This window comes from Musca autumnalis, unplaced genomic scaffold (genome assembly GCF_047663935.1).
Source record: "Musca autumnalis isolate F117 unplaced genomic scaffold, ASM4766393v1 scaffold_2, whole genome shotgun sequence".
In the NCBI taxonomy this organism is placed as follows: domain Eukaryota; kingdom Metazoa; phylum Arthropoda; class Insecta; order Diptera; family Muscidae; genus Musca; species Musca autumnalis.
Window position 1 is genome coordinate 82,030,148 of NW_027411755.1, and position 27,892 is coordinate 82,058,039.

The window sequence follows — 27,892 nt, forward strand, 5'->3', positions numbered from 1 at the left end:
ACAATTAACGAATTTATTTACACATAAAGAACCATAACAACAAAACAATTAATATTTAATACGAAACAAAAAGTCTGAGTGCATCAAATATTTTATTTCAAACTGAATAAATATTAACCATTTTAATTTGAATACTTGGTTGATAAGATAACCTGCGAATAACTACTGGAAAACGGCGTGGATCCAACCAAAAATTCTTATTACGAAGATTTTATTTCACCATCCTTGCACGAATACGGCAATGTCACAGCTGCTAACTATGAATTTGCATTGAAAATTCTACAAAAAATCGACATAAGATATAGGGTAAACGCTCCTATTGTCGGCCGGTTCCAGTATTCGGCCACATTTGTATATAAACACGAATAAATAAGAATACCGTTATTTGTATAGTCAAATAAGATTACATTTACATAAAATATACTCCCTTCTCCCTCTATACAATTTTTCATGGTCCTAGGAACGGTATTTTAGCATTTATAGTCGTTTCTAACGGTACTGATTTGTCAACACGTGTTGAAGTGCATTTTTAAGAAATTTGTTAGTTTATAAATGAAAGTAAAATAAGTAAAAATCCTATTAATTCATATATTGTTTTGAAATGAGTGACTGCCATATTATATATTATTAAAACTAATAAGGCAGAAGTGATAAATGTTTATAAAAAAATGCGAATTCTTCGTATTTATGGTATGCCGACAATAGGAACAATAAAATCACAGTTGTTCCAATAGTCGGCATAGGTATGGTGGCCGACGTTAGGAACAATAAAATCACAGTTGTTCCAATAGTCGGCATAGGTATGCCGACTATTAGAACATGCCAGTTTTTACATGGTTCCTAACGTCGGCCACCAATAAAAATTTAATAGATATGTATTTTTTGTCTCGTAGTTTCAAAATAAGAGTGCGAGTGAAAATACTCGAAATGGAGTACGAGTTTATTCGTAGAGTAAAATCGAGTGAAACATATTTTTTTGCCGTTTGTGCGTTTTTGCGTGTGTAGTAGCGCACAGCTTTTAATGTTCCTGTGGACTGAATGTGGAAAGAGCAAGTTGTGCGGAGGTTCAGAGGAGGCTATCCCGAAGTTCAAATATGGATGATAGGCGGTCCAGAGGAGGTATTTGCGAAGTTCAGAGGAGGTAGTTCCGAAGTTCGGAGGAGGACGGTAGGAGGTCCAGAGGAGGTAGTTCCAAAGTTCGGAGGAGGGTGGTCGGAGGTCCGAAGGAGGTAGTTCCGATGTTCGGAGGAGGGTGGTCGCAGGTCCAGACGAGGTAGTTCCGAAGTTCGGAGGAGGGTGGTCGGAGGTTCAGAGGAGGTAGTTCCGAAGTTTGGATGAGGGTGGTCAGAGGTCCAGACGAGGTAATTCCGAAGTTCGGAGGAGGGTGGTCGGTGGTCCAGTGGAGGTAGTTCTGAAGTTCGGAGGAGGGTGGTCATAGGTCCAGAGAAGGTAGTTTCGAAGTTCGGAGGAGGTCGGTCGGAGGTCCAGCGGTGGTCGTTCCGAAAGTTCAGGCTTTTAAGTGTATGGTGCACTACAGCACTTCAAATCATGATATATCTTACACAGAAATTAAGCACTGATATCTGGCTAACTCTTTGCATAATATGATCTAAGTAGTTATTTTATTTTTCCTGTAATAACCTTTTTAAGTTGGGTACTCAAATTTCCATTTTCAACTTAAAACGTGTTTTTCTCGAATCTTGATTTTTTGGGATTTGTCACTCTTCTAGTAAATGAGCGATATTGGGAAATAAATTTCAATTCAATAAATATAAATGTTAAAATGATTAATTTTTTGTTATATTTGTAAGGCGTATTAATGTAAATGAATTTGTCAGATTTAAGTTTTATTAATTGATATAAATATATTTATGTAGGTTTTTAGTCGAAATAAATTCTTATTTTTTTTTAAGTTTCTTCTTTTTTCTACAACGGTAAAAGGGGTGCCGACTATTGGAACATCAGTGGCCGAACTTAGGAACATGCATGCCGACTATTAGAACATAGGATGTTTTTTGGAAAAAATGCAAATTGGCAATACTTATTAAATAATTAATAAAAACAAGTTTATAAATTCTGAAACATAAACCTTTAATGATGTGTAAAATTAAATATTTACAGTAGAATTATATTCCCACAACCCGTGACACCAGTTTAAAAATGAAAAAAAAGTTAAAGGGCCGACTATTGGTGCATTTACCCTATTGGGAATGAATTTCTTTGTTAAGTGGTGAATTAACTCAAGATTGAATTATCTTCATATATTTCTTCCTGTGTGATAAAACTGCCAAGTCAATTGGTTTTCCGTGCTCAGAAGATAAAAAATGTCTTTACATTAATTACGTTCCTATAAATTAATATCAATGCTTTAAATCTCGAATTACCACATTACGGCCCAAATCATAACATCTTTTATTTTATCCCAACTTTGAAAGTCGAACGATTCGGCATATGTGAACGTATAATGCAAGAATCATAAGCCGACTTATGTCATTTTTGAGTGTAGATATATTCACGTACATTCCGAAAGCTTTCCGTACAGAAATCAGTTTTTGAAAAAATAACCGTTCACAGATTATTTTGGGAAAAACGACTTATCTCCACATAAAAATGCAAGAACTATAGATTAAACTACGTAAATGCCCAAAAAGTCAAAATTTGGTTTATGACTGAATCTTATACATAAACCTAAAATACATGCTCTTGCAAAATCCTCATAAATGAAGACTTTTCATCATTGGTCCATATTTAAAAATTTATTCAATCAACCTCTAAGGGGATTATTATATTTTTATAGTGGACCCAACTGCCAAGTTAGCTGCACTCGCCATGTATCCCTACGCTCCATAATTTTCGCCTAGTGGGGCCCCTAAATATGTCCATCCTCATAATTGAAGACTTTTCATCATCGGTCCATATTTCAAAATGTATACAATGAACCTATAAGAGGATTATGTGTATTATATTTTTATAGTGATCAAGTTAGATGCACTCGTCATGTATCCCTACGCACCGTAAATTTCTCCTAATTCAAAATTTGTACAATCAACCTCTGAGGGGATTATTGAATTTTATAGTGGACCCAATGGCCAAGTTAGCTGCACTCGCCATGTATCTCTAGGTTCCATAAATTTCGCCTAGGGGCGAATACAATCAACCTCTAAGGGTATTATTAAATTTTTATAGTGGACCCAATGGCCATGTTGGCTGCACTTCGCCTAGGGTGGTCCTCAATAGGTACATTCTCATAAATGAAGACTTTTTCATCAAAATGTATACAATCAACCTCTAACCCCCATTTTTACAAGTCTTCTTTTGTTATATTTTGGATTTACCGAACAGATTTAGAGCGTTCCGCTTAACTTAAAGTTAAAAGTGTTGATTGAATTTCAAGAAGGAGCTTCTTGGCATTAACTTTCAATGTAAAAATTATATTTTTAATGCCTCCAAATTGGTTTATTTTGCGTTTTCAAATCCATCAGATAGTAAAAGAACACATATAATAATGACCCTAAGGGGATTATTTTATTTTTATAGTAGACCCAATAGCCAAGTTAGCTGCGCTCGCCATGTACCCCTACGCTCCATAAATTTCGCTTAAGAGGGCCCTCAATACGTCCATCCTCATACATGACGACATTTCATCATCGGCCCATATTTCAAAATTTATACAATTAACCCCTTATGGGTTTATTATTTTCTAATATGTATCCCTACGCGGCAAGAATTCGCCTAGAGAGGCCTTCAGTAGGTCCACCCACATATATGTATTAGAGTTGTGTAGTTCCGGAACGAACTAGTTCCAAGGAACTATTCCGGACTAGGAACTATTGGAACTATATCCAGCTCTTGCGTTTATATAGTTCCTTTAGTTCATATAGTTCCTTTCGTTTTTCTCGTTCCTTCACCTTAACACCTTCGTCGATCTTTCGTTATTGCTGTTTGTTCGCTGGAATTTGTTTATTTTTATGTCAATTCATCCACCAAACAATGAAAACATTTCGATCTCGGAACTATTGGGAACTATGGAACTACTTTAAGGAACTAGTTCATTTTGGGAAAAGGAACTAGAAAGATCGATCCGCTCCGGGAACTAGATTGCCCAACTCTAAAATGTATAGAGTCTTTTCATAAACAGCAGATATTTCAAAATTTATGGACCCGTTTTCATTTGTGGATAGTGGACACCTTCATCTGTCCAACGTATGCGCGTAGCTTTTCTAGATCCTCAGTAATAGTCTAAAAAATGTGGTTTTTCAAAATCGTTTTTATCTTCACGCACATGTCTAAATCTGAGCCGATTTTAATATAATTTTGGTAAACGATTTAACCGAAATCCGTTACATTTTCCAAATTTCATAAATATTGAAAAGACATAACAGGTTTGATGATTCAAATACTTGATATAAGCGACAAAATATACAAATTTGAACCGATGTCGATATAATTGGGCAAACTTGTTTCTTGTTTCCGAATTTAGCCATACAGTCAAATTTCATTAAAATTGGACAAATATTGCGTTTTTAGTGCATGAAATACCTCTGAACCTTTTCCAATATAATTTGGAAAGAAATTTGTTGCACATTTCAAATGTCATCAAAATTACCCAGATATGGGTAAGAATTATTGTCCGCAATTTGCATAATTATAAAATAAACTATATGTATATTTCTCTTACCACGTGTGATTTAGGGTATAAAAAATCACGTTCAAAGAACGCAAAAATATAAAAAAAGTTAGAAAGGGCTTTAGTCGACTTCCACTGGACACTAGGAATTTATATTATATAATTGCGACAAGTTATGTTATTGATGTAATTAATTGATATTTTTGCATCACTTGTTATTGATAAAATTTGACTCAAAGGAGAGGTCGGGAGTTGGTTTTCCAGTTTATTGTTCGTAATTTGCCGGAATATACAGCCAGATTTTAAAATTTGGACCAAAAATTACATTTGGATATTTTTCTACAATGGTCAATTTCACCAGGTCAATACTATTCGGTCATTTTTAAAAATTATTGGCATTTTCCTTGACCAAAACTCTAGCTTCGTGCAAAAATCTTACTTAAAATTTCGCGTCGACTTTGCGCCTACGGAGCCGCTAGAAAATCGCATAAAAATTTTGTTTTTGGTCCATTTCACGCTCTAAATATTTCACGTTTCTATTCTTGTGGGAACCCGACCTCCATACAAAATTTTGTGAATACTGGTCCAATCGACGAAAGGATCGACGAACACACATCTCAAAATCGCTTTATCTCGTCGAGATATGAATTCTAGTACACCACATGGTGTAATACGACGAATATTTCACGGTGTTACATAAATTTTAGGAAAAAAACTAATAACCTTTCCACATTGTGGTGTAGGGTATATGAAAATATGTAGTTTTTAAAAATTTGAAATATGTCCTCCGACTTAACACTATTATTTGTATTAATGTTCACGGTTAATGTCGATGGACCCGTAGATCTTACAGGGAATTTTTCTCTCTTTTGCTTTCGCAAGTACTTATTGTCTTGTAGAGTGTGATTTTTGTTGGCCAACAATTGGATTTGAATATAAAGTCGAAACTTTCAACCTCGACTTAACCTTGAATCTCGTTTGATCTATTGCAGTAGGATCTAAAATATTATAGCTTGGAACACCTTTTATTCTATGGTCTACGAATACGTAGTCTTTTGAAAACGTGACTAAAAAGATTTAACAGGTCCATATATGAGATGAGTAGTTTCAATTGAATGGAAAATTAACCGTATTCTAACACCGCAGTTGGATAGAAGAACAAAAGACAAAAAATGGATCACTTTGTCAGGCTCATATCTTCCAATCATTCATGCGTTCTAGAAAGTTATGTTAGATGTTAGGTAAATTTTGTTGTTTAATGTTTTCTGTAGTTTTGAACGGTTTGGTATCGATAGACAAAAACTAAAGAACTAGGAATATAAATCGTAAGTTTTAAGGATATAAACCATAAGTGGTTTTACTATTTTGACTTTAAAGAACCATTCCTGCAAAGTTCGTGTGATTTAGAAGTTTGATTAGTGAGATCTTCGATATATTTTTTAGTTGATTGTTTGCTAGAATTTTTAACGATTTGATGTCTATAGACCAAAACATGAAAAAAATTAAAATATATTTGACCTTGACGATGTTGACCTTGAAGATAAAGATTGGTTGATATTATGTATTCACAATTTTTGTTGCTTATGACAGGAGCAGCAAATTTTCTTGAGTAAATAAAAATTATTAACGATTTAGAAGATATTAGTCTCATAAAATGACCATTTTTGAAATCAAGGCATTAAGTCTGTGACCTTGATTTCAAAAGGTATAAGTGAGGAGGACGCCGGGACGCGTTTCTTCTTTTTATAGTCTTTTATCACGCTGATGTATCAGTATATGATGGACTTTTTGTCGTATCAGCTAGTGTTATCGGCAGTTTTGTTGAATTACGTTTTGTTTATTCAAATAAACTTTTCGACATAGCAAACAGTTTTTCAATATTTCAGAACAATTTTCAAAGAATTCTAAATAATTAAAAAGAAAGAAGTTTTTATAAAACAAAGATTATATTATTACTTCCATTGGATATTTTTATAGAGAACATATTATCTGTAATCCTACTCAATAATATTCAAAGTGGAATCTTGAAATATTTGCGTATGTATGAAGAAAAAACGAACATTATTTTCTTAAAATCAAAATACAGATTATTGGGAGAATTTGTCATAATGTTTTTAAGCTATAAATTGAAAGAATGGATTAGAAGATTTATGCCTTTTAAAGAAGTCATATAAAAAAGGTTAAAAATAAGAGTAATGACAAATCTTCTCCACACTACCAAGTCTTCTCTAACACGGATCTGTGAATAAGGATATTCGAAACTATGAAAAAGTTGCATGGGTTTGCATTGAGGTTACATGTGTTCAGTTAAATCTAATGAGAATCTACCTTCTAACTCGCTTCCATCCATGTCCTTTTAATTAGAGTTGTATAGTTCATGAACGAACTAGTTCAATGGAACGATTCATTGAAAAGAGCGTATGAACTAGATCAGTCGACATTGTTCATTATAGTTCAATAGCTCACTGAGCGCAGAACGAAAGATCCACAAAGAACGATCAACGAAAGAACGATTCACAATCTAGTTCAGCATGTCATTCAAATATGAATAAAGTGACGCCGTTTTCTGTGCTAAGTGATGCCTTCGTAATGTAATGAGTTTTGTGTATGTTTTGGATCAATGTGATAATATTGTAATAAAAGTAATTTCTACATAAAGAACATTGTTGACATAACACATCCCAATATATCGAATTCATTACACTGCTCAACAAAATTGAAAAAGTTGAATGTTTCAGACGAAGTTGCAGTTGTTTCTAGATGAAATCGGCGAGTTATTTTCAAATCCGGTCCCGGGTTTTCTCCATCAGCTCTTGTTTTTGAGATGTAGCTCAAAATCGGTTTTTACGAGTTTTACCCAGACTTTCGTTATTTTCGGATACAAACAAATATTTTTTGTGGGTTTTTAGACATTTATATATTAAGGAGATGTTGTACGCTCGATACAAATCATTTTTGAAATAATTATGGTGAGTATATATCAAAAAATATAGAAAATATACGACGGACCTAGTAAAAATTTCATATTTTGAGTACTTTAAGCTGTAATTACGTCATCAGAGGAAGTCATAGGATCTTCATATGGTACTCCGGATATGCTTAGGGTGTCTACTATATAATCCAGTATTCAAATGTATAATATAAAGTTCATAGCGCCCATGATTCCGCCATAACTTAAAAACCATCATGAAGACTGCCATTGAAAAGTAAATGGCTTATGTGGTAATGATATCACTGGTAAATTAATTCCCTTTAGCAGTCTTCATTGCGATTTTTAGGTTATGGCCAAATCATGGGGGCTATGAACTTTATATTATATATTTGAATACTGGCCTATATAGTAGACACCCTAAGCATATCCGCATTGCCATATGAAGATCCTATGACTTCCCCCGATGACGTAATTACAGCTTAAAGTACTCAAAATATGCAATTTCTACAAGGCCCGTCGTATATTTTCTATATTTTTTGATATATACTCACCATAACTATTTTCAAAAACAAGAGCTGATGGACAAAAACCGGGGCCGGATTTGAAAATATCTCGCCGATTTCATCTAGAAACAACCGCAACTTCGGTTGAAACAAAAGTCGCGTTGAGCAGTGTTATCATTCAATGTGCCTTTTTTTGGATAGAAAAAAAGAAACATACATGCATAAAGCTTTTTCGCAGTTATAATTTGTACAAACACACAACATAAAATTTTTTGCCAGCAACGTAAATGAAATTCTAATTACAATTTTTTTCCGAAGGACGTTTTCTTCTAAACTTAATACAAACTTAATCTTTATTTATGAATGGTATAAAATTATCTAAATGTAATATTTTTGCAGTTTAATTACACTGTGCTACAGTGAAAATTTGCAGGGGTTCTAATGCATAAATTCGGTTTTGTGGGAGTCCACAGAAGACGAAAATACCTTTGGTTTCTTTGGGTCACATCGGTTTTTCATTTTATAACGGTAAATGTAGTGAAAGTTGGGCTTTCTTGGCTTTTTAACTTTAAACGGACATTACTTCTTTTTTCCACAACCGATTTGCACACACTGTTTTTCATTATAAAGGGGAGAGTAATGCCTTTCGAACAAGCCATAGATTTTTAAAATCGGTCAACAAATGGCTGAGTAATAGTGGTTTAAGTGTGACAAAAACGCATTAAAAAACAGTAAAATGTTTTTCCTTGTGCTCTAGGCTGCGTAAATGACACCTAACAGTACAATTATTTACTGCTAGCAAGTAGGAAATTTAGTTGGCTTTCTAAAATGGGAAAAACCAACAAAATCCGTTGAAAAATGAATGCGTTATGGCATTTTTTGTGTTTCAACTTTTTGGTTTTCTTCATATTTTCCTTTATAAAACATTGATACCTTGTGCGTAATTGTTAAGCAGGATAATCACAATTAGAATCATACATGCTAAGATACCCATCTTTTATAAAGGAAAATATGAAAAAAACCAACAAGTTGAAACACAAAAAATGCCAGAACGCATTCATTTTTCAACCGATTTCGTTGGTTTTCCCCATTTTAGAAAGCCAACTAAATTTCCTACTTGCTAGCAGTAAATAATTGTACTGTTAGGTGTCATTTACGCAGCCTAGAGCACAAGGAAAAACATTTTACTGTTTTTTAATGCGTTTTTGTCACACTTAAACCACTATTACTCAGCCATTTGTTGACCGATTTTAAAAATCTATGGCTTGTTCGAAAGGCATTACTCTCCCCTTTATAATGAAAAACAGTGTGTGCAAATCGGTTGTGGAAAAAAGAAGTAATGTCCGTTTAAATTTGAAAATCCAAGAAAGCCCATTTTTCACTACATATACCGTTATAAAATTAAAACCCGAAGTGACCCAAAGAAACCAAAGGTATTTTCGTCTTCTATGGACTCCCACAAAAACGAATTTGTGCATCAGAAATCCTGCAAAAAAATTTTGTCCACTTTTGTATCACAGTGTTATTACTCTAATGTTTGTTCCTATTTGGTGTAAGTGTGTGTGTTTTCATCAAGCGAATGATAAGAGCCCGTGAACGATTCTGATCCGAATGATTGAACTGGATAGTGAACTATGAACTAGATTACTGAACTAGTTCAGTTAAAAGAGCTGAGCTATTGAACTAGATCTTTCAAATGAACTAGATTGTACAACTCTACTTTTAATCCTTTATTTCAAGAACCGCAATTAAAGTACCACAAGATGACATTTTCAGCTTCGAAATATTTTGCAAAAATGTCGTTCAGAAGATTTTAGATACGGTTCCTAAAGACAAGAAATCAAAATAATGTTGTTTTAGCGGGTCTTTTTCACTTGTAGCCGGTACTTTAACTACGATTCTGCAAATAACGGACGAAAAAGACATGGAACGAAGCGGTTTAGAAGGTTGAAATGTTTTACGAAAAAATCGTCATTAGATTTAACTGAACACGTCTGCTCAGAAATAAGGTAAAACAACAGCGAACAAAGCTATAACGCAAAGTTCTGAGGGCTTTTAGGGCCTCCATAACTCAAAAGTTCAACACACGGCGGAAAAAAGGAATTTTCCACCCCCCAGACCTTGAGCTCCATTTTGCACAGTGTTATTGTTGTTATTATTTCTATCTGAAAGGATTAAAAGATTGACAAGTGAAAGATAATAGATAAATGACATATATTTTTTATTAAATTAATGGTAAAGTCACATTAGGCCAGGGTCGAGCTTCTTTGCTTAGACCGTATAGTGAGGGCGCCCACTGAGTTGTTTTTGCATTTGCTTCTCTCTCTCACGTACAGTGTAAATGAATGAAAACAAACAAAAACATAATGTGGTTGTTGCTTTTTTCACTCATACGTTCATACATGTCTTCGCTTTGGCTGTATTTCTGTGGTCGTCGCTGCATTAGGCAAATAGTTGCGCCAGCGACCGGCAGTGTGCGCTTACTGCGAGCAAGTGAGCATAATTTTCAATGCATTATTTAAGCTCATTTGCTCTCAGTAATGGCTATATTACACCATATGTTTTTCACATGTATGACATCAGCTGGTCTGTATATTAGTATACCCAAAGTGACAACATACATGTGAATAACCCTATGGTGTAATATAGTCATAAGCGCAAATATTTGTCTGGAGCAAATATTTGTCTAATGTGACCTTATCTTAAGGAACAAGAGCTAATAAAAATAGCCCAGTCAAAATAGACATTGAAATAGTAAAAATTACCAAAAATCTGAATTATGGTGGAGAGCTACGGTTTTCCATTCGAAGCAATGCACAGGGGTCCCACTTGCATGGAAAGGAGTGCCAAAAATCGAGCTACCGCCTCGAAATTCTAAACACAGTTCTATAACGAGGTCAAGTGACTCCCGTGCACCACTGTGCAATGACCTAAAAGTCCCCATCGGGGTCAATGGTCAAAATTTAAAGGTTTCTAGGCTTTCGAAATTTTTCTTGAAAATGGTGGGAAAGGTCAAAACTTGACTTGAATAAATGTTGCGGACGGAAAAATTTCCTACAAGTTTGGTCTTTAGGATTTATTCCTAGAACGAATCATTCTTGAGATATAACTGTTCTTGAAGACACATCATTTATATTTTAAACAAAAATTCCTACAAAATCAGAGAGTTGTTATGAGTTATTCCATGAAAGAGACATTTTATTCCAAATTAGCCCATTTAAGCCACGTGGCTAAATGGAAGCCTAACTGGAACGACTCCAACGAAAACTCTCCAATTTGTTTGCATTTCTGTCAAAGGTAGGGTTTATTGCGCATATTAAGGAGTTGTATAGTTGTCATGGAAGCCGGTCCCGTTATCGGGTTATTTGACCCGAAGGGTCTTTTGCAGCGTCACAATTCAGTCTTTTTTATGACCAACCTCATCGAAACGATTTTTTTACAATATGGCTTCTGTCTGGCTGACTGGAGCGCACGATAATTGAGGATCCAAAACTTTGCACATCGTAAAATTCTTCCAAATGTATATTATGTTCCATCCAAGTAGATCGACGGTCGTTTCGGTAATTTTTACCGGAAGTACCCCTTTTGAACCTGTTCACAGCAATATACTGTTTTTCGTGGGCAAGTCCATGCTTCCTGACTTTCTAAAAAATTCTAGGGTAACCAACTAAAAATGGCTGGTGGACACGATAACTATTGAAATGGGTTATTAAAATTAGTCGAACCTATGAACATCGTAACATTTGCCTCAGTCTCAATTTGGTGGTTGTGTGGGTTCGAATATTCGACATGCCTTTTTCACTTGCAAAAATCTTAGATCATGAAGGACAATTCCAACGAGAAATTAATTAAAATCAATATTTAAATGATCTTCACCCAAATAGGCAAAATTTTCAAAAATAATAAAGTTTAGTTCGTATAATTCGCGCAATGCAATACAACTTTTTTCTTTGGACCTAAGGTTAACACAGTAACTTCGGATTTTAGGAGTTTTGAACATTTGAGTCGCATTTTCCATCCGATTATCAAAATGTTTTGTATAGCCCTCATATAACGGTACCTACAAATTTCATGTATTTGGAAAAACCCATTGACTTAAAAATAACCCAACAAAATGTTCGATGTCAAAACATGATCTGAATCATAGGTGCAGTGACTTGTCACAGGTGAAGTTTTGGGTTAATCACCAATGGCATTTATAAGAAAGTGACACACGCTTTCACCAATTCGTTATGACATTTTACACTAGTTCATTGTCATGACATCTCGCATCACTTCTTTGTCATGGCATTTTGCCCCAGTTCATTGTCATGTCATTTTGCACCAGTGTTTTGTCATGGCATATTGCAGCAGTTCTTTGTCTTGGCTTTTTGCACCAGTCCTTCGTCATGACATTTTGTACCAATTATGTGGATCCGGAACTAATAAGAACACAATAAGAATACAATGTACAGATGATTTTTATCATCAGATTCTATATTTCTTTATTTTTATGTGATTTTCAAGATTATATGTATATTACAGTCGAACTTCTCTATAAAGTAGCACTTGGGGACCGAAGAATTACTACGTTATAGAGAAACAAAGGCAAAATGGTTAATTTGACCTACATACAGGAGTACTAAAGAAACAAACGTGAATATATAAACATAAATTGATTTTTTTTTTGTTCTGCCATTTTAAGGCGAAGGTCAGTTTATAGAGATACTTGAATTAACTCTTATTGGAGTTGAGCTGTTATGACTTCACATTCAACCACACATTCAACCATTATGCTACGTTTCACGATCATCAGGCACATTAGAATGTTATTTTTTAGTGGGTGGACGAAGGATAAGCTTGGAAACTAGCATTTATACCACAAATCAAAAAAATTGTATATTCGAATTATTTATTCATTTATTTTAATATCATTTATTTAATTCCAAAATTTTCTTATAGTCGGACTTTTCAATGCTTTATTACAAATATTATGCAACTTTTTTCACGTTTATTTGTTTTTGTCCTTCTGTATCAGAAGATTTGATAATCAATATTTGTTATCGTAAAGCTTTGACAAGTTGATGATGGCTTACCCAGGTTCGAATCCCAGTCTGGCTCATGCTGAAATCATTTTTTTGTTTTGCCTTTTGAAATTGAATTTTTATTTAGGATTGAATTTCATTTGTTTTTGATTTTGTCATTTCACAATTTCCAATGGAAGAAGAATATAAGCGGGGACATTTTTTTGAGACTTCAAAAAAGGAATAATTCTTAGTTAGAGGATCGCAATCGACATTAAAATGGTCTTCAACCTTAACATCTTCTGTACGTATTGATACCCTATTCTTGTATTTCAATATCAGAATCTTCTCTAGCTGTACTGAGAAAAGACTTTTTTAAAACAATGGCTAGTGGTTTCCCTTTAGAAGTCCAATTTCCAAGCAACTAGACACTTTTTATACAATTTTCGTTCTAAAAGCGCTGATAAATGAGTTTTGCTTCTCTTTTTTAATGTTTACTTCAAAAAGAGCAATTTGTAACGTATTTTGCTTCTCTTTTACTGTGTAGACATCATTGAGAATAAGTTTAACAAAAATTCGTTGCAGAGAGGTAATTTTGTGTGAGAATTCCCACTTGTGCAATAAAAACACTTCGTTATGGAGAAGTATTCGTTACAGAGAAGTTTGTTATAGGGAGGTTAAATAGGAGAAAAAGGGCTGGAAAAAGCTGTGTTTTAAATTTTTCTTCGTTATAGAGAAAAAATCGTTGTAGGAAGTTCGTTATAGAGAAATTCGACTGTATATTGATTTGCCAAAATCATATTTTAACAACCAATTCTGTAATTGTTAATATGTTGCGGTGTGCCTCATTTATAATTACATAGATGTTTTTTTTTCTAAACATAAGTCACGTTTTGTGATGTCATATTCAAATAGGTCTTTCCATTGAAGTTCTGCCCTTTAACATCTCTATCCATCCTGTATACATGGCCCAAGCAACTCAATCGATGTAGCTCGATACGTTTTACTACGCCGATCGGCTGGTGCAGCTCGTGACTCCATGGACCACAACACGATAGAATTTTGTAAGAGAACGCTTGAATATTTTTCTGGAAAACTTTTGTAGCACAGTGTCATTTATCGATATTTTCCGAAAAATTTGCACTTTCTCAAGGCCCAAAATGCTTGAAGGAGCATTCCAATACTTTTGCGATGTACTAGAGAGTTCTTAATTATTGTGTTGGCCACAATTTTGGTCTTCGTGATGGCTCGCAAATCTCAATGGTTTGGCTGTTATATGCCAACATATCCAAAGACGTCAATAAAAAACTTCAAGTCAAAATCGGGATGCTCGATTTTCACCGTAGACATATGGTCCAGTGGACTTTTTTGCTCAGTTCAATCCCAGGAATCAGAAACGCGAAGGTCCCATTAAGGTTTTCAAATCGCCCCGGCCTAATATGCATGAATGGTAAAACAAATATAATCAAACTAAACATACCTATCAATACTACCTTACAAAGATGTCAATACTATAAGATAGGAAAAGTCAATTGTGAAAAATTAACTGTAGAGGGAGTTAACCTCTGTTGCTATGATATCATAGCAACATTCTGTTAAACGAAAACTGTTACTTATTGGAATATTGACAAGAAAAACATTAAAACTCAAGTTTGACGGCATTCGCTTTTGATTTTTTATTAAATAAAAAATAAGAAATAATGAATAAATAAATTTCAGCCACAAAACACGACGTTAATGTTTTCTGCCGCGAGAAATTGGAATCAAAAACGATTGGCATTGCTGTTATCAATTCCAGTGAGTTGTGTAGCTATCTGTAACCAAAATGTGGAACTATTAGCATATGTTTTTGGAAAATGCATTTGTTCGGGTCTTTATTGCTATACGTCTTTGTACCTTAACTTACAACAAACATAAGATGCACATATGTTTGTATGGTTGGGCAATTAGCAATCACTTAGTTACAACTTTCGAAATAATAGGAGAACAACGTCCTTTTTTAATTATGACATCTGCCCAAGAAACTTTTTGTGTTCTAAGCTAAATTTTACTATTGTTATACACAACAGACCGGGAACGCAACCGGTTGAACATTGTTCAGATTATTCTGCATAACAAATCCCATATGGGAATTAAGATGGCATATCCTTAAGATTTCTAAGATGTTGCCATGGTATCCTTCAAGTGCTAAAGTGACAATATAATGGAACAGTTCTTTTTCAAAATTTTATTAATACCCATCCCCTCAACTAGTGTGATTAAAGTCATGCAAATGAAAAGACTCTGGTATTGTTCTAATCATGATTGTGCTGATGATGAAGTCCGTGCTATTGTTTATCATTGCTGTTGATGATGACGCGAACGTCAACGAGAACTACCACGACTGACTGACTTATATCTGTGTGGCATTTCTTTACATTATGTGGATGTGAAGAAAAAAAAAACTGGCGGAGCTTTCTTTTTGTTTCATCGCAGCCCTTGGCCCATAGAATTTACTCGTTGCTTGCTTTTTTCTGATGTTTTATTCTTCATAAATTATTCTGAAAACCCTGCGGGTTCGACTGCTTTCTTACCATTTTATTCGTAATGTACGAGTATGTGAAGTGGGGGAAGATGGGTATGCGGGTGCTTTTTCGGGGGCTGTATAGTTTTGTGTCTCTGTGTGGATTATTCCCCACATAATTCTTATTTTCTTCTTTTTAACTATGTTTTATTGTTGTTCCAAAAAATAAACAATAAAAAGCGTACAAACGAAGCAACGATAGGACGAATACTCAGGCAAAGTTGTTGTTCTATACATACCGAGTTACATTTGTAGGTATGCGTGTGTATTGTGTCCTTTATACTGCTTTACATACGTTCGTATACACATACATGGACTAACGTATACATTCAGTGCTTAACTTTGGGGAACAGACAGTCTCCAAACCTCCCTTAGACACTCTGCCATCGTATCGTTTGTGTATAAAACTATGACCAGAAAATAAATATTTTTTCCTTTTGCTCCTGCCTCGGCAGCTCCAGCTGTGGACGATGGTGTTGTTGTGTTTTTGTTTTTGGTGGGGTCTATGACTGCAGTCACAGTCCTGTCATTTGTGTTTTATTTTGTTGTTGTTGACAGTAGTTTTGCTTTCTCTTCCAGTTCATCGTTCGCATTTTGTTTTTCTCTGGTTGTTGTTTCCATCCATATCTCTGGCATGGATTTTCGCAATCAAATAGTTCTGTTATTTGAGTATTTTGCTTTGTGTATACATTTTGGTGGTTTTAGCATGTGTTTATTTTCCATTAAAACGTGGGCAGAGCAAAGTGAATAAAAAGGGAGAGAAACAATTAAAAAAAATACCACAGTTTTTGGTAGAAAATTCACTAATCACCGGGATTGCTCAAATGTCGGTTGTTATTTTCATTTCTCAAAAGATTCGTTTCATTCTCAGTCATTTGTTCTCTGTATTTATGCTGAAAATTATATACTACGACATTTTCTCACTCTCTGTTTCTCGTTTACTCTTGGTCTCTCATTTCCATCGTTAATCTCAATGCTTTGACGTTGTCCTTTATGGATTACTCAAAAGGTATGTTGCCGCAACGCTTACCTATCATTGGGGTATCATTTTTGTTTGTGTATGTTGTTTTTTTAATATTTTGGCTTTTTGCCAGAAAATCCTTAAAACGTTTCCTTTCCTCTATATTCCCCCTATGCCAACAATCATTTTGTTCTTATTTTTAGATATTCTGCAAAGAGAGCTTATGTTTGATTTTTCCCCTTCGGACTAGACTCTCTTGTTTGTTCTCGTTTTCTTTTGGCGTAGGGTGTATTAATTTTTGTATATATTATTTTTTTTGTTTAATCTACCATCCTGAATTTTTCTTCATTATTAGCAACTTCTCTTACAGAAATTTGCAATATACAATATTTAAATTCTATATAATCTATAACCGTTTTTTCAGATGCATATGTTTTGACTATTAAATTTTAATATTTTTTCAAAATTGTTGATGTATATCGTATCCAAATTATTTTTTTAAGCAATGAACTATAAATAATTGCAAGAAATGCTTAATTTTACATTCAAATAAATATTCTAAATATCATTTTCTAAAACGTGAAATTTTGTTGCAAATGTATTAGCCATCACTGTAACTTCCACGGACATAAATACCAAAATGGTTTTGGAACTTATGTTTAAATTAAATTTGTTGTTCGTTGTTAAATTTTGTTTGTTGGGAGTTACATCTGTTATCTGTTCACGGATATACAGTGGCGTGCAAAAATGAGTACATGTTCACTTGAAGGTCAAAATCGGCTATGGGCCCCAAAAACTTGAGGCCCTTATATCAAGAGGAATATTTTTTCAGGCTCATATCTTCCAAACCATTATGAACTTCGATTCACTCTCCAAGACAAAGTTGTAGATCTTGCCACAAAGAACAAAACTCCATAAAATCGGCTATGGGCCCCAAAGACTTGAGGCCCTTATAGCAAGAGGAATATTTTTTTCAGGCTGATATCTTCCAACACTATGAATTTCGATTTACTCCAAAGACAAAGTTGCCATAAAGAACAAAAATTGGCAAAATCGCCAAAGTAACATTTGTTTCATAACTTTTTTGGGGTTTGGTCCATAGATACCAAATTGTTCAAAATTTCCGTTCTACATTGACAATGATTCATACGCTCCACGTTGCTGTTCGGACATGATTCCGATATAACTCCCTAAAATGCCGCGGATATGACGATCAATAATATATTTAAATGTATTTTTAAAGAAATATAAAGAGATACTGCTTTATAAACCCTTGCACAAGTCCTTCTGAAAATTAAATTTTAGAATTGTTCGTAGTTCCTCTACACTTACATATTAATATCGGTCTAAGACCGCCCGGAATTTTTGTCTGGTGGTTAATATATGTATGTACATGTGGATTTCTGAGTGAAATCAGCAGACACTTTTTCAAAAAGTGGTTTTTGATTTCCTGTAATTTTTGCTGTAGTGATGCTGCTCATCAGCAAAACATTTTAATATATTTTCAGATTTTTTTACTAACGCTTTCAGAGATATCGCGCCTTGAAAAAGTCGAATTCTTTAAAAAACTATATGCAAAAAAAATTCTCATAACTTCCTTAATGGTGGCCCAATTTAAAAAAAGCTTTTTTGTATTTGCTGTTGTTTTATCATCTATTTAATAACAAATAGAACAAATTTTGCACACTGGGCTTGAATGCTATTTTCGCGCTTTAATATTTAAAATCGATTTTTAACAATGAATCCCACTACCAAATACTTTAATTCAAAAAAATTCAAGAAAATCGAAGAGTACCATCATTGATAAAAATTGATTTTAAATACTAAATCGCAAAAATTACATCCAAGCCCACTGTGCAATCTTTTTTCTATTAGATAGCATTTTTGGTTTCAAAAGTAAACGTAAATAAAACACATATAAAATATGTTTTTTCATGATATTTCTTTTTTATTATAAAGTTTGAACGTTGACATTTTATGTGAAACACTACATCATTTAAATGACCTTTACGCGTACTGTTGCAGGCATGGAATTTTTGAGGTCGTTTTCGACCACTTTTTTCTACAATATTGGGCGGTATCTCAGCCATAACTTGACGAATGTTGGTTTTTAAGTGCTCAAGAGTTGAACGTTTATCTGCATAAATACGGTCTTTCGGGTAGCCCCCCAAAAAAAGTCTAATGGTGTCAAATCACATGATCTTGGTGGACAGTTGATATTGCAACGACGAGAAATAACGCGGCCAGAAAATGTCTCCTGCAACAAAGCCATATACGCTCCGTCTTGTTGAAACCACATATTCTCCAAGTCGTATTCTTCAATAGCAGGCAAAAAAGTCGGTTATCGTATGGCCATTCCGCTCCGAATTGACCGTGACAGTCGTTTTCGAAGAAGGAAGTTCCAATCACACTTTCGGACCAAAGACCGCACCAAACAGTGACTTTTTCTGGATGTAATGGTTCAATTACCTGAGGATTCTCAGAAACCAAAATACGACATTTTTTTTATTAACATACTCACCGAGCGAGAAATATGCTTCAAAAGCAGAAAATTTTGTTCAAAAATCACGAAAAATCAATCAAACAAAAAATCACCATTTTTGTAGTAGGTTTTGATAATTTTTATGCGTATTGTGCTAGTTAAGCGATCCATTTTCGTAAATGTCAGACTTTCAACGGAAAATAAAAAAATTGGTTTAACAACTTTGTTTGACAAATGTCGAATTCCAGCCCCATACTTTTGAAACCACGAAATGGATAACACTTTACATATGTACATATATATTTTCCAACATTCAATTTGGAATTTTCTATCATAACTTAATATTTCTTTACCGACCATTTCTTTTCACTTCAAGTTTTGCATTCTTAACTCCTGTCGCTGCTGTTGTTGTTGGTGGTAGTGGTGTTGCTATACGTACATTCCTTTTAAGGAATCCAACAACATTGATTTCATTCATATTTCATTGATTAGAAGGAATTTTTGAGGTTAAAATCCTGCGGTTTCAGTTTTTTTATCTGATAAAAACAGAAGAACTCCGAAGCATTTGCGGTTGTCATACTCTCGTTCTCTTCTCGTTCTCGCAACATATTTCGACAAAGCTATTTCAGAGTGTTCACTAAGGTGCTGGCTAATAATATCAAAAGCCGCCTATGTTTTGTCTGTTCCTTCCGACTCTGTTTGTTATGCTTTAGCTCTTGGTGGTAAAATCGAAAATTAGTTGAATACTGAAAGTTTTGAAAGAGAGGGTTAGAGAGAGATTTCAAGTTGAATATCTGATGTGAATTGTGAATAATACTCCCAGAATGTGTTGAGCATGGATTTTGGGAATTTCTCCAAAGGGACAAGTGAAAATTATGTTTATTTTTTGTGAGTTCTCTCTCAGTTGAATTGCGTACCAATTTGAGTTACCAACTCATATGTATGTATGATGCTAATACTCTTCGCATTTATTTTTCAGCGACTCTCATTGAGCACAAGTCTTCAAAGTTTTGACTTTTCGTTATTTTGTTAAGATTCAGATTGTTCGCTAGTTGTAGGCTTCTCTTATAGGTATGTTTTTTTTTTTCTTAACTTTCATACATTGCTCTCACATAAATTTCTCATATCTGTGCTATGTTGACTTTTATGCGGTTTCCTTTTTGTTTTTAAGTCTTATATCCTTTTTGTCCTTTCTTTATACATTATCTGTTATTATTGGAAATTACATTAAGGGAGATGAGAGAAAGGACACACGAAAGAGAAATGCCAGTGTAATAGGCATCTCATGTGTTTTTGTTTCATTGTTATTCCTTTTGTGCGTTATTTTTGTTGTTATTGCTGTTGACAACGAAAAAATACAAAGTATACATTCTTTATTGGTTGCCATAATAAATATTGTTGTTGTCATTGCAATTTTAAGAAACACGTTTTAAAAACATTTTATGAACATATGTTGAAGACTTCAAAGCGATGAAACTTTATTGGAAATGCTATAAAATTATGGGAAGAAAAGTGGATAGACGAAAATACGTACATATATACATACTTCTACGTCTAACAAATATATCAGTTTTGACAGTGCGAAAAAGTTTCACAATTGTTTTTACAATTTGGTTCGTTAGTACAGATTAGTTGAGCCTGTGTAAATAAAAGGCTGCAAGTGTTCTTTTAATACTTGTTAGGGAAAAACACACCTTGAAGTGCTTTCTTCGGTCATTTTCACGGTCTTCCTTCAACAGCTTATACCACAATTGAACTTCGGTTCTCGCCAAACCCCACAGTCAAGATTTCAATGGCCTTGGGTATTTAATTTAATTTTTTACACACAACTTAAGACAGCTTCTTTGATCTATTTTTTCGAATAGTAAAAAATCGAAGAAAACACCAAAACACGTCTAACCTTTTTATTTGTCAAAAACAAACTGACAATCCGAAATGGCTGATATTAACAACATATATAACAGACGAAGTATTTTTTATCAGACCTCGTATAATACAACATTTTTCTAATGGTTGTGTGAAATTGTTTTCCGAAAATTATCTCAGGAAATTAAACTTTGCGCAAAATGCATCTAACCTAATCCTTCTGATGAAGACGTACTCCCCGTCGAGCACTACGGCCCACAAGATGTCATCGGAAGGGAGTGTAAAGTCTGAATTTTCAATGCTTGCTTGAAATTTGCGTATACTGCATAGCCATACTGCAAACAAGGAAGATCAGTAGAAACTGCATTATATGAGGTAGTACACCACATAGAAAGATTATTCGAAAGGAAAATGTATGCACTTGCTCTCTTCATCGACATAGACCAAATGTGTTCTTCTTTGACACAGCGGTGCCGAAGTTTTTCGGCAATTTACACACATACGACCCGAATGCATAGAAAGAGCGTACGAAAAAGAGATAAAGTTTTGATTTGTTTTTGTTTTTAGCGTGCGTGCATAAAAACACACTAACACACAGTCATAAGTTGCCAATAGTTTGAATACATTCACATTTTGGGCTGTTCTCTTTTTGGTCACGTCTGACATAGACGGTGCTTTTCACAAAGTCAGCACTGATGCGCTAATCCAATCCTTAAACGAGTTTCACGTTGAGGAACTGGATAAACCAGAAATGGCTAAGCTGCGCACTACATGACGTAATAATAAGTGAAAAAGTTGGCCAAGGAACGCCACAGGGGGGGATCTTATCACCTCTACTGTCGACTACCATCAATAGTCTATTAAAGACCTTAACCGACGAGAGATTTGTATCAATGACTATACAGAAGCGTAATTAGAACGATCCTAACATACTCACCTGTAGTATGGTGAACAGCTATGAACAAAAATGTAATGTGAAAATATCGCAAAAACTCCAAGGAATATGTATGTTGCTTAAGTATTATCGGGGTAATGAGGACTACATCTACTAGGGTTTTCAATTTTGTTTGTCCACTCCATAGAAATTTATGTAAAGTATGAAGCAGCCATCACAGCCATCAAACTTAAATCAATGAGCGAGTGGTTCGAAAGAGACTACATATCACCAAAATATACTACGTGTCACAATGGGATCATATTGTATCAGATCATATATATGAAACAAGTGAAGTTGCTTTATGTGAAGTTTTTATACCAGACAGAGACATTCGTACGGATGGAGCCCTAGCAGAGATGATTGGGTCTCTATATCAAAGAACCGGAAACAAGAATGTCCATCCAGCTGCCGTATCATAACGTGATCCTTCAGGTGGAAGTCCAAACGATTACAGAGTGTCTGAACCCAACCACTGTAAAAATCCCATCGGACAATAAAGCAACAATTGACGCTATAACAAAAAAGACAATGAAATCAAAAACTGTTTCGGAGTGTAAAAAAGTTACCGACTACTCCCATCATGGTTCTTGCAATTTAATGTCCACAAGTAAAAAAATATCAGTCGGTTTTGCCGAAAGATCTATGGACAAAATAGAATCGAATATCCATTACGCAAAATCCCTTTCCCCAATAATTAGGTATTAGGAGTTTTCACATCTTGTGCCACTTTTTTGTGGATTTAGATTAAGGCTCAAAAGTGTTGCGGAGGAGGTACCTGAAGGAATGCGTCGGCATAGCCTATTTTGGAAGTGGATCTTATTTTGGGAGTCATTTCTGTTCGATAGATAGCGCGACCTCCAGTCATTTCAGTAGGTCACTTAAAGGTTTTGGACCACTATATGAGGAAGCATTGAATTGCACACGAAAAACATAAGATCGCTGTGAACAGGACCACAAGGAGAAGCATCTGTATATTTCAAAGGATCTTAGAACAGATCCTAAACTGCACTAAAACAAAAATGTTAAACTTTTGTGGGGCAGGTAACCTAAGGAGAAGACCGATATGGACCATTTTCGAAGTTAAACTACATTTGGACAAAATATTAGGATATCCAAAGTTTGGACCAAATTGGTTGCTCCGTTCACGTACCATTTTAGTGAATTTTTTTTTTTTTAATTTTGGGGGGAGGTAAGAGAAGTTGTGGACCGATATTGCTCATCTTCGAACTTAAGCTAATTTTAGACAAAATATTACGAAGGCCAAAATTCGCACCGAATTGGCTATTCCGTTCGAGAGTTATCGTGTGGTCCATAGAGTTTTTTTACAGATTTCGGGCCATTTTCTCAGGAATTATGGAAAATAAGTTGTTGCAAAAAACTCAAAGCTTAAACTGCACTTTTCCGGGGGGAGTGGACCGATATAGTTACGGTGACCTATATTTTTGGATGAAAAAAGAGTACATACATGAGGGCTACTACATCAGTTTCCGCCCCAGGCAACAATACGAGTTACTAGGCGCCATTTCACATTTCCATTAAAAAGTTTAAAATTTTTTAGTATAATCGTACCCATTACGGTTTGACATACCACCATGTGTTGCGACTTGAAAAATCAATTTGCCAAAAAAGGAAATAAACAAGTGAACATTTTCGTTCGATCATTTTTCATGAGTTTCGACGTAGATTATCACGGCAAGAGTGCATGGATGAAATAAAATTTTTGTATAGCGATGAAGCAACAATTTATAGTAGTGTGAAAAACTCGTTTAATGAACTCAATCGTGGTCGATGCTCGCTCAACGACGAAGGTAGAGAAGGTCGTTCAAAAACTGCAGTCGTGTCAGAAAACATTGAAGCCGTCCGTGAACTGATAATGCTAGACCGCCATGATAGAGTCATCCTTGGACATTTTTTCCACCAGCTTACATTCGATATTGCGTGAACACCTGGCCATAAAAAGGTTTGTTCTCGTTGGATTCCGTGCCGATCGGTGTAACAAATTTCGAAAAAAAAACGATTTAGGTGCTCCAAAAGACTTTTAAAAGATCGTCGCAGTTGAAGAATCATGGATATGTGCGTAAAAGCCAGAAACTAGACAGAAATCGCAAGAACATGCTGTTGAAAAGTTCAAAACCAAGTTTTCAAGGTATTTCAATGGTAGTGGAAGAAGAGCTTCCACAATTCGTTTGAATTTACGCCGGAGCATATATTAGAAAACAAAACTATTTATGATGATAATTGGTCGATTTTTCATTATTAGACCAGAGACTTATAAAGTAGCACTCGTCCACATTGAGGAAAAGTTACAGACCACAAAAGTCAAAAAATGTTAATGTTTCTATTTAAAAAAAAAACTTTGTTTAATTTCCGCCTACGCTATTCTGATTTCATTGGATTACATCTGTAAACACATGTATTTGTAAAACAAATCAAAAATAGAGGACATAGATGAAAATAGAGGACAAATAGAGTACGTTAAAAAAATAGAGTGCGTGCACCTGAAATAAAGTACTCTACTCTATAATAGAGTCGGGTTGGTCACAGTAGATATAGTCCGATATTAGCATCGCCCTTCTTCTCAACCTAACCTATCCTAAATAATCCTTACTATGAAACTCTTTTCGTGACTTCGACCCTTAACACGGCACCATGTGTAACGACTAAATCCAAAAGTCTGGAATTTCTGCCCTTTATAGTCCGAACAATAAAACATCGCTTGTTACCACATCGACTATAGCGACATATCTCTTGTAACGACGTGTTTTGCAAACAGTTTTGAGTTTGAGGTTATAACAACGAAATAATAATTTTGAAATATCTCAACTGGTTTGCGATTTACTAAAAAGAAACAAGTTGTCAAGTCCTTATTGGAAAACCCTATTGTTACAGATCTAACATTCTTAGAATAATAACTATTAATTTATAGAAAAATTTAAGTTTATACAGAATTATTCATTGAAAAAGTTACAATTTTATATTTACCACATTTTACGTTTTTCTCTTTGCAGTTTTCCGCACGTAAAAAAATGCGTTAAAATTTGGAAGAAAAACCTCAACCCCAAAATGTCAGATATAAAGTGAAATTTATATCATGTAATGTGAATATTATAATATTTCTATCAGCATGGATCAAGAAGACATCGGTTAAATTAATTTAAACAAAAAACTGCCTACATAGAGTGTATTCAACGGTGAAATATATTTCGGGAAAACTTATTAAAAACATTTTTAATATTTGTCTGATCACAATCAACCGCAACAAAGCTTAAGGATAACTGACGGTATTCGTGTTAACCATTATTATTCGGTTGATTTGTATATATGTAAACAATCGGTTTTTATAGTCATTGGTGTCGTTGTTGTCGTAATTGTCGTCTCGTTGTTGTCTATTCTAACCGTATATGTGTGTCGTCGCTCTATGTCGTGTCATCCTTTATTATCCTTTATTTGTATAATTTACGCGCTTGTAACATAACATTATCCTGTGCGCGTTCCTGTATCTATGTGTGTCGTCTGTTTGGTTCGAAAGTTTGTATAGAAACGAGAAAAAAATATCGAAACGAAAACAAAACGCGTCTCACGCTTCCACACATTTGCAACATCAGCAGCAGCAGAATTTCGCATTTAGCCAAAGCAAATATTTACATACCATCGTTTGTACGTATGCGTGTGTTTTAATGTTTATATGTATATATGAAATAATGTTATGTGGCGTGGTCCCAAAAAGTATAACAACCAACCAGCCAGCTAGCTACTCAATTCGTTCCACATAAGCACAAGGTGTAAAAAAGTGTAAAATAACCAAAAATAAAAACAAGTTGTAAAGTGTACTTTACTACTCAGTCAGTGTTGTAACGCAATTTTATCAACGTCCTACATCCTTTTTGGCTAACAAACAAAAGGAGAATCATCTACAGAAAGAAGTATTTTCCATCCACGCGAACACCATACCATACCAAAGCAACAAACAGATTCGTATTCCAAGTCACTGAGAGATAATAACAGCCATCGAAACAACTCACCAAAATTATCCAACGTCTCCCCTTGTGTCGCCTGTAGGAGCAACGGCGAATGTCTTTGGATTGTAGAGAGCCTGGGATTAATACCTACAGATTTGTTTCATTAGCACTTGGGTCGTTGTGAGTGTGTGTGTGAAATTTTTTGGAAGATACCTAGCAAAACAAAACGTCAAGGGAAAATGAATGGCCTTCCATTATAATTTTTGAAATCCTTTAATATTTTTGTCCATTATTTGGGTATAAAGGATTTTTATATCACTCGCTGCTTTCATTTAGCTTGGAGTGAAGCAAAGCGCCAAACCAACTAGTCCCCTAGCCAGCTCTTCGTTATCATCATCAACATCGCCATCGTCACTCAGCAATATTAACTTCAGGATATATGCGCCGCTTTGAGCTGTTGTGTATTTTATATTAAAAAGGTAAGTTTCGTTTTGTTTTTCTTTTTTTTTTTTAAATACCGCCCGTTTATCTTTGTCGTATAACCCCAAAAAATATATTTTTAGCCAAAAAGCATTCACGTTGAATAGGTTCGTGTATAGGTGGAACTCAGTGAACTCGTATGTTTGGTTAAAACACAGTTTGGTTGAAACACATAAATTATTTTACAATAAAAATGTCTAAGGCAAAAGTATTAGATTGAAAAATCTCTTCAATGAATTTTTTATAGGAGTTACTATTCTTGGGATATCGCGATCTAAGGGTTACATTATTCATATTCAAAAATAAGCAACATACATACATTATCAGGAAAACAAATTATTGGTATTTCCCTATACTTTGAAACTATACCCACTTTGACTTTCAGTAGTGGGATTCTGTAACTCATTTTTGCTGTTATCGATAATTGTCGGTAAAATTAAAATGCTTATAATTTCGATAATTAACGATTTTTTTCGGTAAGTTAACGATGAATAAAAAGTAGTCGCTAGCCTCTACCGACACAAACAGTGATGCCAACTTTTCTTTATGTTTTTAGTCATAATTTTGCGATTTAATTTTACCGATTTTTGTCGGTAACAGCAAAAATGAGTTACAGAATCCCACTACAGGTCGAAAAACCGGGTAACCGTCGCAACGTCGCAAAGAAAATAATACATTCTCACAGGTCTATAACTTATGCTTTAGTCACTTTTTGGTAAGGCGGAGAAAAGGATCTGAAATAATTAAATTATAAACAAGTAAGAACGGCGTTAAGTTCGGTCGGGCCGAAGTTGTTATACCCTCCACACGAACTGTATTGAAGTGAATAAGGACAATTAGTTTCCTTTCGTTTATGAAATTACTATGATTTTCCTCTTATTGCAGGAGTATATACTATATCCCAACTGATAATACTCCCTTCAAAAGAGCTCATATGGGGCGCCATCGCAATTCCTTACAAAACATGAGTCAATATTTACAATTTTCCGAATTGAACTTTTGAACTCCTGGCAACACACAATATTAAATTACTTCAATCTCGGTTCGAACATTTGACAAAAAAACCCTCGAAATACATAAAATTGGGCAATACCGGCAAGAACAGGAACAAAAAAATCCAATTAACGACCAATTTGGTAGAAAATGTGACTAAAATCTTCAAAAAAACCTTAAATTGTGGCTACGTACCTGTATAAATGTCTTGTACCTTTAGCGATGACTAAATACCAAATGTCAGTTATTCCGTTTGAATAATGTGGCTAACATTTTCAAAGCACCGAAATCGGAGGGTACCGACCTATGGGGGCTATATGAAGACGTGGGCCTATATCGACAAATTTCTGGTCAAAAGTTTTTTATCCACAACGAAGACTAAATACCAAATTTCAGCCGTTTCGGTGGGATATTGAGGTCATAATCTTCAAAATACCCAAAATCGGGAGGTACCGTTTTATGGTGGCTGTATGAAGATGAGGACCTATACCGAAAAATTTCAGGTGGAAAGTTTTATATATACACAACGAAGACTAAATACCAAATTTCAGGCATTTCTGTGGGATATTGAGGCCACAACCTTCAC

At 34.6% G+C, this 27,892-nt stretch overlaps 1 protein-coding gene across 1 annotated transcript in view; it reads left to right on the plus strand.

Moving 5' to 3' along the window:
• Nucleotides 1-27,892, plus strand: part of Sema1a (semaphorin 1a) — a 776,225-nt gene that overhangs the window by 14,555 nt on the left and 733,778 nt on the right. Inside the window, exon 2 of the mRNA XM_073968138.1 lies at nt 24,883-26,312. The gene's annotated coding sequence lies outside the window, so the exon portion shown is untranslated. The remainder of the gene's footprint in view (nt 1-24,882; nt 26,313-27,892) is intronic.